This window comes from Dermacentor silvarum, chromosome 6, assembly GCF_013339745.2.
Source record: "Dermacentor silvarum isolate Dsil-2018 chromosome 6, BIME_Dsil_1.4, whole genome shotgun sequence".
NCBI lineage: Eukaryota > Metazoa > Arthropoda > Arachnida > Ixodida > Ixodidae > Dermacentor > Dermacentor silvarum.
The window spans coordinates 119,246,160-119,259,862 of NC_051159.1; the positions used below are offsets into that span (position 1 = coordinate 119,246,160).

The 13,703-nt window shown below is 47.0% G+C and overlaps 1 protein-coding gene across 1 annotated transcript in view; it reads right to left on the minus strand.

Moving 5' to 3' along the window:
• LOC119456853 (uncharacterized) overlaps nt 1-13,703 on the minus strand; it is a 103,499-nt gene that overhangs the window by 69,338 nt on the left and 20,458 nt on the right. The window lies entirely within an intron of this gene.

A 13,703-nucleotide genomic window follows, 5' to 3' on the forward strand; every position in this document is an offset into this window, starting at 1 on the left:
GCCCGATGCCAAACTTTGGATCGTTAGCTTCAGCTCGCTCAGCGAATTTGTAACTTTACGCGTTTTAAGTGAATATAATGTACAAACCGACGTAGGCGGACGTCATTGCTTTTATACGATAATACGCTGCCTTGTATCCACAGTTTTCTTGAAGTACTTTTCATACGACTAATTAAATCACACTCTTCTTGAATGATTGAGAGAGACCAAAACGGTGACGTTGTGGCCGCTGTAGTGGCACAGACAGTTTCAACAACCACTCCATCTCGATCATCGACTGTTTAATTTCTTCCTGCTACTGTCTGCGTGCTTTTGCTCGTTAATTTATGTAAATAATATAGAGTAGAAATCTACCGGTTGTTTTTTCTTTTGGTCTATGCGATATTCCGACTTTTCCGGACCAGCGTCAAGCTGTTGCATGACATTGCGCAAAATAGATGGAAAGGACGGCAACAACGAACTGCAGTTGCTAGAAAATTCACACCCTCTACCTTTCAGAAGATCAACTTATGTTGGTTGTCGAGTGAAATTGGGGATAAAATGTTTGGCCCTCCTTTAAGCCCTTAGTTCACAGCACGCCTATAAAAAGGTGAGGAGGTTCCAGCAAACCGCGTCCAATGAGCCATCTTGGCTGAACTTCGCTAATTGGAGTAGAACAGTGTGCGTTCCCCATATCACGTCGAAACCACTGAGCGTGCCCAATTAGCTTGGGTTGGTCATGGAGGCTACTCCGCAAGATGCATGCTGTGCGAATGACGTCGCGCTCCGCAACAGGTTTCAGAGGTATCCAATTTTTTTCTCTTCACAACTTCGGAAAATATTGCGGTGGTGCCTACCTGCACTCTTGCTTTCTAAAAGTTCCAATTTTAGCTAAAAGCGAAGAAATGGTACAGTAAAATTGTGAGGACCAGCCACAAACTCACTACACGTTCTACGTTCTTACAAAGGAAGGAAAACTTTAGCCAAGAGTCGACGCAATGACTACGCTAAAATATACGCTTAGTGCTTGCGCCAGAAGTCCTACTAAGTAGCAGAAAGAGGATAGTTTGGGAAAATATGTGCAGTTCGAAGCACCTATAGATCATTGATAGAGAACAACTCCCCCTACGCAGTGTGCAGTGATACCACATCAGTGAATAATGAATGCCGAGACATTCTCGGCGGACAGTAATGTGGCAAACCAATTGCGATCACGACCTTCTGAAGGGTGGGTTTCATTGGAAGACATTACGAGGCCTTCGCCCCCCGGCAACTGCGGCTACGCTTTCTTCTTTCGATTCTCTTCTATCACATATCTGTCTTTTTATAGCTGTCTCATGCTTCGCGAAGTGAACCAATAAGGGTGCAATCATAATAAATGCAACGCACTGTATACGTCCATGTCATTAAACTTTCAAACTTTTCTCCTTGCGGAAAAATTTCGCATTTAGGTACGAAGTCGTTCTACAAGAGAGCGCATTAGATATATTAACGTACTATTTATTACATGACCCAGAAGCACAATTAACAATTAAGAGCAATCGCATTGTGTATTGATATATCACGCTATTGGCTTCAACGTGCGGCTTTGTTGCTCCTGAGCTGCAATGCCGGAGGTGCACATTAGCGTTCGTGGTATATACAACTTCAGCATGACGGCACTTTCCCTTAGGATATAGCTTTTAAGCCATACTCGAAATAGTTCTATGCGTCAGCGGGATAACAATAACAGAAACCGGCAAATTAAGTATTAAACCAATTTGATAACGTAAGAGCACAATTTTACTCGCATAACTAAACCAGAACATACCAGTGAACGTTAATAAAGGAATGTGTGTCCAGAGTGCTCCGCATAAGTCCCATGGGCACTAGATGGCGACGATAAAGTGCAGGACCAAAAAGCTTCTTCGTCGATGTCGTTCAGCAGGAAGCGAGCAGCGGAATTTAGTGGTTTTTCAAGCCTGGGCTGTCACATCTTGTGTTGAAGAACTTTTGAGTATTCCCAGGTTCGGCAAAATTTTGAATCGCCGAGGCATGATATTATGGACATAATAATGTTTTCCAGGCCTGTGCCTTAATCTGTGTCTAAAACTTTTCGTTTTCGTCGAAAACTCACAATGCGCCTTGCGTGTCCACAGATAAAGAAAAAGCAAATATACCCAAACACAATAAAACAGTACCATCCCTGGAACAGGGAGATAACGGAATTGCTCCAAGCTTTTACCCGCCGCCTGCTCACCGCAATCGTAAATTGTATAGCACTGAACGCGCTGTATATCACGGCCTTCGCAAACAAGAAACGGGCGGAATTCTAAGCGTACTCTGGCATCAGAACACACTGCCGTGCTTCTCTCTTAAACAAAAGAGCGCAAACGACGTCGGAAACCAGTAAATGCCACAGGAGACACAAAAAAATGAAGTGCAATAAACTTGAATTGCACCCAAGCTGACACTTTTTGCTTTTTCGGCCTATTGCTTGGCGAGCATCTGACAATGCTGGCAAAGATTGGGGAAAGGAGATCGATTTGGCAAAAATTATATTTGCACTGGACTAACACAGCGCGATGATCGGGGCCAGCCACCTGTGCATCAAAAAGTGATCTTACACTAACAAGCGTTCTAGGCCGGCTCAATTTTTCTGTATTGATAAATCAAGCCAATAAAGCTGCATATTATGCGTGTTGTGAGGTCACTCATTTGAAAAAAAAGAAATTATGAAGATCCCACCTACTCTGAGAATCGATGTATGTAAAGTTCATTTGCAAGCGACTGTCCAGCATCCTTTGGCGTTCTTCAAAGAGTTACTGTAGATAGATGAACGTGTTTGTTTGAAACAACCAATTGCTAGTTATGTGATACGGTGTGTGACGTACTAAACAAGCCAGACGCTGATTAACCCGTGGTAAGTAGCTAGCGCGGGTCTCGCTAGCACTTTCGGGAGCTGCCGTCCAGGGATGCTATGTAGGAAGGCCCCCGAGTGTGGCAAACTTCGGGATTTCCGCGAGCTCTGGCGGCGCCCTCAGGTGAATGAAGTAATCTGATCAAGACATGAAATTCAACCCTCGGGATGCATTTAGTTTCATTGGCTTATCTAGATTCACACTTGGGTTATCATTTGAGCGTTACATTATTGGGTGGTCAATAAGGAAGCCGTCACATAGTAAAACCGTCGTTGCCTTATAAATGCGAAGCATTTCTTGCCGGCGGCTCTGTCTGTTGTACCGCGTCCCACACCCCCACAGCGCATGCGCGTCCCCTCCCGGTCTCTCTTCTCTCATACGCTCCCCCCTTTCTCTCCTCTAGGAATCCGCAGCGGCGCGCTCGACAGGTGGTGCGCCAGCTGCATACTCCCCTGGGGGCGCCACGGTAGTTCCGCAGGTATGAAAATGACGGAGCGCGTGCTCCTCATTCTCTCTCCTGTGCAGGCACTGCGATGAGCGCTCGGGCCGCTGCCGCGAAACCATCTCCCGCTCAAGCTAACCATCTCCCCGCTGCTTCACATCCACACATGGTTCCCTTTAGCGGGAGATGGAGTAATTTTTTTCTTTTGCTTATTGTTCCACCCAATACATTCTATACCTGTCCAAGGCAGGTATAGAAAAAAGGTATCTTTTAATGCATTTGAATGAAAGGGTTGGCGGTACAATTCACCACATCTGCCCTGTTCGCATTGGACGGCGGATAGAAAGATGATGTCCGAAAGCGGCGAAACTGCAATGACGCGTCACGGAAAGGCCAGTGGCAGGTGGTTTACGCCGAGTGTGTAGATATAGGTAGCAGGACAGTCACAGTATTGCGATGCTGTGATACTGGGTTGATAACACGAAACGGCGCTGGTGCGTGACATGGCCCAGTGTCACAAAATAGCGCATATTCTAAGCACGCGTCATGTGTCACGCAAGCCAGCGGAATAAGCACGCCGACCCCGCAGCAGCTTCAACAGAGGGGGAGAGCGCCTACGCCTGAAACAGCCCACGCGACCAACGGAGGCTAGAAGAGTCGACCAGTTACGCGAAGGCGACGGTAACCAGAGACAGAGAGGGCGCGCCACAACACCCTCTCAGACCGCGAACTGAGAGAGAGAGAGAGAGCGAGGAAGCCCGAGCGCGCGCCAACAGGATGAGTCACAAACCCCCTCGACGACGCTCCGACGGCGGCGGTCGAAGATGTGAGAATTGACTAGAAGATTCCCAGGCTTTGGCCATGCTACGGGATCCCAACTTTACCCGAAGGTTCCAGAACCCCCGGTGAAAGCTTTAAAAGCGCCGTACGGGAATCAGAAGGGGGATCAGATCGCGCCGGTGAAGAGATGTAACGTGAAGACTGACCGTTTGCGGAAGAAGCGGATTCCCCGCCCAGCTAGTCAACGATTTCATCGAGCGTCTGCATTTCCGGAAGAACTTCCTTCTTCGAGATTTGCCTCGACTTACGCCGATATCGTCAGGCTCAAGACCAGCACGGGTGAGTGTGATTGGACACTTCGTGTTCCTATTCATTTTGTACTTTACGTGTTGGACTCTTAGTGCTTGTCGTGAGTTATTTTCCTGTGTTTTGTGAATACCCATCTGAATTGTATTGTGACGTGTCTAGCCTAAGTGTGCACGTGTGTGTGTGCCTTGTCTGAAAAATAAATTTTATTGTGTTTTGACGACCCTGGGCTCTGACTCGGTCTTTGGACAGCAACTGGCGTTCACTGGCGCACCAGAGAGCCCCTTACTAATTGTCTTGCTTTCGTGGGTATAGTTTCATTGGAATTTGGTCCGGCGTTGGCGCCTCGTTCACGGGGTGTGTGACAGCCAGTCTCCTGTGCTTCAAACGAGGAAGCAGCGTGGGCAGTGTGCGCTGCGTGGTGACATACGCAGCTGTATCTGTATATTTCGTTGTCTGCTGCGTTCACGCATTCTGTGCTTTCTTTGTTCACTGACTGCCGTCAAGCAAACTCAAGCGAGCGAAAACTCAAGACATCCTGCATTGCGCCCGAGGTTGACGTTCGGCTGAGACCGGTCAGTAGGCGGCGAACAAAAAATTTTAAAAAGACGGAAAAGAAAATGACGGTGGTGACGTCATGGCTAAAGTTTTGTTTTTTACTGGCAGAGAAACGTTACAACATGTTCCGTTACGAACTCGGTTGATGCCGAAGTCGGTACAATGTCGCCCAGCGGCTTCGTAGCGTTATCTGCTACGAGAAAAGTACCGGGCAATGTGGGCCGATCCCTAATGCCGGGGTGCAGAATGCACGCTCGTGACGACCGGAAAAGATGGCAACGGTCGGACGTGCTCTCGCTCGTCCAATGCGACGTAAGGCGTGTGTCCGTCATCTCAAAAAGCTGGTTGCCGTTGGCACGAACGAAATATGCGTGCGATTGTGGCCCAACGGTTGTTCTGAGAGTCATAAGATCGATCACATTATCGAATACCTAAAGTAATAAATTAAAATTAAATTATGGGGTTTTACGTGCCAAAACCACGATCTGATTATGAGGCACGCCGTAGTGGGGGACTCCGGAAATTTGGACCACCTGGGGTTCTTTAACCTGCTCCTAAATCTAAGTACACGGGTGTTTTCCCATTTCGCCCCATCGAAATGCGGCCGCCGTGGCCGGGATTCGATCCCGCGACCTGGGTCAGACGAGATGCGGCGCGCTAGTTTTTGATAGACCTGTTCGCTATCATCGGACCAAATGAAAGAAACATCCATTTTTTGTCAGCTCGGTCAGGCACTTTGTCATATTTGAAAAATCCTTAATGAGAGCCCTGAAGTTGCCTGCTAGTCCAAGGAAAACTCGTAGCGAATGAAGGTCATGCGGCTTCGTAAGTGTGGAAATCCGACGTACAGACTCTTGTTTGGTACTTTTGGTAGCACCGTCGAACACTCTACCGACAAAAATGACCTTCGGCTGAATTAAATCACTCGCTTTTTCATTTATCTTCAGATCGGCATTGCTGAGTGCTAGTAAGGCCTTCGCCAGGTGTTTGGCGTGCTCCTGCTCAGACCTCGAATACAGAATGATGTTATCGATGTAAACATTGCAAAAAATTCCAATATATGGCTTTAGAACATTGTTCATCATCTTCTGAAACCATGCGGGTGAGTTGTTCCAGCCAAAAGGTAGTCGGTTATATTCGTATATGTCGAATGACGTCACGACGGCGGAAAACGTTTTAGTCTCCTCTTTCAGTGGCACTTGCCAGAAGCCCTAGAGCAGATCCAAGCGAGAAAAGACCTTACAGCCCCTGGTTTCATTGATGATTTCGTCGATAAGTCGCATTGGAAATGGAAATAGAGAGAGAGAGAGAGAGGTTTATTTGAAGAAAGGCAGAGAGGTCGGCTTGAGCGTTAGTTTTCTCTGGCCTGCTACTCTATACAGGGGAAGGGAGGCGGGATAAAAAGAGCGATGAATGACGATATGATAAGGAGGTGCGTATATACATGTCCATCACGTTGAGGTCATACTAGAGTCGTGCATCGAGTCCAGTGGCTTGAAGGAAGTCTACAGTCGCTTCGATGACCACAGCTGCATTGTTGGCGTCAGGTCAAGAACATAATACAATCTCGTCAGATATTGGACTTTTAGTCACTCGTTGAATGGTAGAAATGAGGCTCTGCCGTTCTCGCGCGTACCCTGGGCATGAGCAAAATATGTGCTCAAGTGTTTCGGCACTTGGCAGTGATCGCAGTTGGGACAAGTGTCACTGCATCCGATGATATGCGTATAACGCCGCGTGAGTGCAACACCAAGACGAATCCGGTGTAACATACTTGTTATGCTCCTCTTCAGTTTATGAGGCATGCGGAACTTGTGTCGTCGATCGCCTGTGTCGTCGATCAGGATTGGTCCAGTACTCAAGTGTAGAGTTCCGCATAACGCACCGAAGCAGGGCATTCGTGTCTGTTTGTGAGAACGCAATGCTTACTTCTGGCACATTATTTACAGCTATTTTAGCTTCAGCGTCTACTTGTTCATTTCCTATCACGCCACAGTGTGCAGGTATCCACTGAAAGGTGACGTGGTGGCCGCTTTTGGTCGCAATTTTGAGAAGCTCTGCGATTTCTAGAGCTACAATATAATAAGGGCCTTGTCTCATAACGCTTCTCAATGGCTTGAAGAGCGGGTTTGGCATCCCAAAATAAAGTCATATGCGTGGAGGCTCTCTTGCAAGGAATCGTATTGCCTCACGGATAGCAACAAGTTCGGCGGCAGTTGAAGTGGACTTGTGGTCTAATTTAAACCGTCGATCGATGGACATTTGCGGGATGACAAAGGCTGCGGCGGAGGCACATGGGGTAACAGAGCCATCGGTATACACGTGTGAAGTACCACTGTATGCTGTAAAAATGTGCGATAGGGTAAATTGCTTAAGGCCAATGGATGAAACACAGGACTTCCTCGTAATCCCAGGGATTTGAAGTGTAACAAGCGGTTTAGGCAGGACCCACGGAAGTGCTCTAGGAATGCATGGGGAAGAGAATCTAAACGGCAGAATGTTCTCATGACGCACTATAGTTCTTGAAAAACTGCAGTTTGGGTTTGTGACAGGGAGTGCTGATAGGGGATGTTGCATATCTCGGGTCAACAAGCGTAGGTGCACTCAAAGAGGTTCGCAGAGCACATATACGTTGATGGGACAAGCCCGAGCTTCCACGATGGCTCCATTGGTTGAGGTGCAGCGTGGTAGGCCCAAGCACGTGAGCAATCCTTGAGCTTGTATGCTCTCTAACGTCCGCACACAGCTGGGTCTCATGTTCGACAGCACCGGCATGCTGTATCTTATATAGCCTACGAACAGGGCTTGGTACAATTGAAGAAAAGACGATTCCAACGGGCCCCATCTTGTTCCTACCACCACCCAAAGCACAAGGACAAAACTCTTCAGTTTTGACTTCAGTGCAGTGACGTGCCTTGACCAGGATACTTCACGGTCGATGGTTACACCAAGGAACTTGTGGTGTGTTACATAAGGTATCGATGTTCCTTTAACGACTATCGGGTATTTAGTCATTTGTTTACGCGTGAAGGCAAGCACTGCACATTTTTCAATTGAGAGTGTGAGGCCTTGACGTCGTAACTACGTGGCTGTAATTGTCACTGCACGTTGCAGACGCGCACGCAGTTGTGGACGCGTAGCTCCAGATGCCCATATGCATATGTCGTCGGCATATGCGCTAATCTTTACTGTGTTGGGAAGCTCAGACGCAAGTCCAATCAATGTCGCATTGAAGAGTGTCGCACTGAGAACTCCTCCTTGGGGAACACCGCGGTGAATATTATATTGACCGGTGTCTCCATCGCTTGTCGACATATATACGGTACGGCCATTGAGATAACTAACGATCAAATTATATAGTCGGCCACCAATGCCTAAATCATCTAGCGCATCAAGGATCGCGTAATGCAGAACATTGTCATAGGCGCCCTTAATGCCAAGGAATACTGCCCCCACTAATCTGCGTCGACTTCTTTCTTGTTCAACATCGGCGATAAAGTTGACCACACCGCCAATGACAGATCGGCCTCTTCTAAACCCATGCATAAATTGGGGAAAGCAGTTATTGCTTTCTAAGAACCACTCTATTCTAGACAGTACCATCCTTTCCAGTACTTTGCCGACGCAGCTGGCTAAGGTGATCGGCCTGTAGGAGGAAAGTTCATTAGGGCACTTCCCTGGTTGGAGCAGTGCAATAATTCGGCTGCATTTCTAATTGGCAGGAACATTTCCCGATTCCCACGAGATGTTATAGTAGGACAACAGGATATGTCGTGCTTCTGGGCCAGGATGACGGAGGGCAGCGTACGTGATTCCGTCTGAACCTGGAGCCGATGAGCGTCGGGAGACAGAAATTGCAGCGTCAAGTTCTTGCGTCGTAAAAGGCACCTCGAGACGCTCATCAGGTGACGGGGGTGTAATGGTGGTAAGAGCTTCCATTTCGGTATTAGAGGTAGCCACCACAAGTTTGCAGTAATCATTGGCCACCTCCAATTCTTTCCGGCCTTGATGTAGATACACGGCACGGAATGGGTGGCTTTGTTGTAGACTCGTCTGCAGACTTCGTACTACCCGCCAGATCTTAGATAAAGGCTGTCTTGGGACCAGAGAGCCGCGGAACGTTCGCCACCGCTGCCTGTCAAGCTTGTCGAGATGCCTATAAGAACGTGTCGTTGCCCTCGGCGACTGGCTGAAAGGTCTGAGGGAGACTTCGTTTTTCTGTATTGTCGTTCTGCGCGGCGGCGGATTGCACGAAGGGCCTCGTATTGTGAATCGATCGCTGATCTGTGCATCGGTAGGTTAACGTGTCTCGTTGTGTCACGCAGAGAAGTAGCAATGATGTCCTCAATCTCGGATGGTGTAGGCGTGCACTGACATCTGGTTTTGATAGCTGCCTTAAATTTTAAGGAAATAAGTCAGTCTGTTTGTTGACCTGCCCGTAATTAGTGCCGAAACGAAATGTGCCATCTGCTTTAGGAGCAATGGTGATCGTCGAACCGAAGGCGGAGGCTCATGGGCGGATTACACCGGCGTCAAGCATCTTCTGTATTTCTTCCTTCAAGGAATGTTTCTTCTCTCGCGACATAATATAGGCCTTGAGCTTCATTACAGTCTTGTCGCGAAGTTCAAACGGCACTTAAAACGTTGATGTGGCCTTTGGATAGCCCCCGACACATATTAACTCTGGATACAGCTTGATAACGTCCGCCGCTGTAATGGGCTTCCGTTGAAGTTCATCAAGTGAAACGAAAGACATTTGGCGGTCATCCCGAGTGGTGACTTTCCCTTCCGAGTAGAGGTTAAGTCGTAGCTGTTGCATGACTGGGCGAGACAAGAGCAACTGATATTTTACTATATCGAGTACGAGATCCTTAGTTAAGGTGCTTGTTCCTTTGCACATGATTAACACTTCCGCTTACTCATTATACGTCTGTTTCGTGCCGTCGTAACCATAGACCATCACAGGACAATCTTTCACGATGCTTAGGTCCGGAATTTCGCTCTTGTTTACAACTGTTATCCAAGCTCCACTATCTACTAAAGCCTTGACGTCCTTCCCATTTGCTTGCACAGAAATGTACACAAGCTTGGCACGATCGGTAAGGAAGATGGTCTCTTGAAGTGAGAAAGGGTGAACTCCCGATGTGAACTTGGTCACAGTTTTACACTGCAATCTGTGATCTTCATTAGATGAATTACTGTAGACGTTATAAGCACGTTATTGATGCTGCAGAGTACATAAGTCTTTCACATTTTTAAGAACGTCATCCACAGTATGCGGCATTCGTAGTTTGGCATCGTGCTACATGTTCTTAGGAAGTCCTAAAATAATCAGAGGTATGAGCGACGAGTCCGATAACGTACAGTCAGCAACATGTAGCAGCCTTTTCCCCAAAAAATATTCTACCAGGAGAAGGAGGAATAAACTTTTATTTTAGAACCAGCACTTTATGATGGCCGGGCCTAAGCCTCCCATGAGGGGACGTCGAGGGCTTGTCTCGCCCCCGCCTCACGGGCGCGCTGGGTCGCCCAGGTTTGGTCGTCGAGGGCGGAGCTCCGCAAAATCTCACGCAACCTCGACGAGAGGGTCATGGTGTTAATTTGTGCGTAATGTGCTGGGCACTCCCACAGCATATGCGGAAGCGTAGCCGGGTGAGTGCCACAGCACCGGCAGTTGGGCGTACTGTAAACTTCAGGGAATATAAGGTGGAGGCGGGCAGGTGAAGGGTACGTATTTGTTTGTAGCAGACGCAGGGTGGTAGCCTGCGCCCGGCTGAACTTGGGGTGATGTGGGGGGAAGGTTCGGCGACTGAGGTAAAATGCCTCAACGAAATCGTTATAAGTGGTGTCGAACTTGTTTCCAGTGTCTCCGGGGCGCTTGACTAGGCCTCGCGCAATGGAGTGGGTGACCTCGTTGAGGTTGGGAAGGTGTGGGTGGACAGGGCCTGCATGGGCCGGGAACCATGTCAGGGAGATCATGCTGTCTTCCGAGTGTGGTGCTTGGCAGAGGATACGAAGAGCTTGAGGATGGCGGGAATTATATTTGAAGGCTATAGGTATATCCCAACTATGGAGCTTACCCTCGGAGTAAGACGTCAAGAAACTGTCTTTCCACTGAGCCCACGGCCGGTGCCCTCTTTCCGTGATTCTTAAGTCATGGCAGGTTTTCGCTATGCCTCGTAGGTACAAGTGCATATTAATAACCATGCCAAGATCTTGTCGCCAACCATTTTGGTTGCACGCGTACTCATAAAAGCTCAGCCAGGCTTGAGCGTTTGCAGATTATGAACCTTCATAAACATCCGGTTTTACCATTTCCAACGACGGCCTCCGAGAATGCTGGAGGACGTTTTTCGTTGCTGGTGTTGTTTGTTGCTGGTGTTCACTGTTTTTCTGCTCGAATTACATTACATGATGAAAAATGTCTTCCTCAATCTCATATTTCCGGCCTTGTTCCCTCATGCTGGTCGTACACAGTCACGTACTTCCACCAATAGCAAAAGGTCGTGTTCGTCAGTGCACCAAACAAGGGATCAGTGCTGACCCGTAACAGCGAACTGTCTTCCGTGGAAAAAGCTTGCCACAATCGCGTGCCTGTCACCATCCGTGCAGATATCGGTGACCTTTGGTGCGAGAAAACAATAGGGACAATGCATTCGAATTTGAATGTCAAGTAATTTAATTAATGTCTCGTGAGTATGCAGGCTTTCGCCTTCATCCTCTTTACCTTTGGCTAAAGCGACTGTCAACGTTTTATTGAGGCCTGACAAAGGCCAGATAAGAACCTGCCTAGCTATACTAACCGCTAAGTGGCTGAGATGAGTAAAAAATGCTTCGGTTAAAACAATGTGGCCCGTAATTATGATGAACAACCTTTTTTTGGGGCATTTTGCAAAACATTTACCAGTCCTTCTCCTGTCGAGAAAATGGGGATAAGCGAACCTTGTCGTGTGTGTATCTGACCTTCGTCCGGATAACGTAAAGTTCACGACATGTCACGGTAATAAAACATAAACATTTATTAAATTTATGCATCGAGGGAAGGAAACGTACAACGCAACGGAAGGAAAAGTTGCACGAAAGGGAACGAAAAGTAGTAGGAAAGGGAAGGGAAAGTAGTACGTCAAGTACACGCACGACAACCTTCGCTTGCACACATTTTCTCAACAGGGAAAGGGCTGGTAATTTTCTTCCTTTTTCTCTTTCTCTATTTTTCTGTTGGTCTCTTTTTCTCTCTCTCTCTCTCTTTATTTCTCTTTCTTTCTCTCTTTCTTTTTGTCTCTGGTATGTGCCATTGAGCTTGGAACCTTTCTGCACTATCACCAGGATGGGCCCACTTTTCAGCATGACACCACCAACACCACCACCACCGCCACCGAAACTTGTGAGCCTATAAAGCTTCTCTTAAAATGTGGCCGCCACATGGCTTATTAGAAGGTCATAATTGTGCTGTCTGTGAGGCGTACTGGGTGTGCCGTTGCGCATTTGCGATTTCTGTGAATTCTACTGTTGCAGTTTATGTAATTTCCTATTCACGTGGCAAGACCTACATTGGGCCCCATGTACATTGTGCTCCCTTTCATTGCCGCATGTGGCTGTGCGGCGCATTGTTCGATAATACTTAGAATAAATATAGGTTGAAGTCTCAGATTGCGAGAGAAATGATTGAAATACATTTTACACCAGTCCATGTTACTGAATTAACTTTTAATTGTGTTACCGCACTTGTGTTACCGTATTCTATTCATTTATTCGTGTTTCTTGTGCTATTTTGTCATGTCAATGAGTCGCATCAATTAGCCCAGCACTTCGTCCTTATGTTGTGATGACAATGGTCTGTTGTTACGCACCACTGCAGTGTTCGTCCTTCTCCGTCATGAAACGAGATCAGCGCTGAGAGAGCACCAAAGACGCATTTGTCCCGGCTGAGGTGTCAGTATAATAAACATGCTCCCTTGAAAATCTTGTGCGCCACGTGTTCTTTAACAGTCAGATGGTACTATTTCTCTACGTGAATTTTTATAGTGAGCATCTTTTACTTCACTCACTCACTCATTCACTAAGAATAGAATGGAATTGTAGTTGATTCGTACATTTACGAAAATGTCCAGGGGCACCGGGTATAAAAGGCACATAGCTTCGCCAGATGATGCGACGGGCGCCTTCGATGAGCTCATGCAGTTAATAATACGAGCAAATGACTTTTGACGTTTTCTCATATTCTTAATAAGATCGTTGCTATTGACTTTGCTACTTCTTCGTTGCCTTTTATTCAATGTAGCACTCGAATCACTGGTCCAGCCAATTAGGTCTTCTCCCTTGAAACGTGTGCATTGCTGAATCTACGATGATATTTTATCTTATCTCTATGAGGGCCAGGCAACAGCCTAACCAAAGAAAGCTCGAGCTTGATCGCTATCAGCTTCTAGAGGTTACGGGGAAATAGAGTAATATTCAATGAGGTGCCTTTCGCAACAATAAAACCTAAACAGAATCAAATTTCAATATGTGCGAATTACGCTAATGAATGTTTAGATAACTGACTGCTAAGTTAATATTACAATATATATACTGCGTTCTAACGGCGACGCAAAAATATCGCCTTAGCTACGAACTCAAAATGCAGGGGCACTATATTAAATATTAAAGAGCACTATCTCTTCGCATTCCGCATTATTTTTCTTTCGCAAGCTCGAAAGGGTTGAATACATAAATCAGGCATAAATGGAATTGCCATA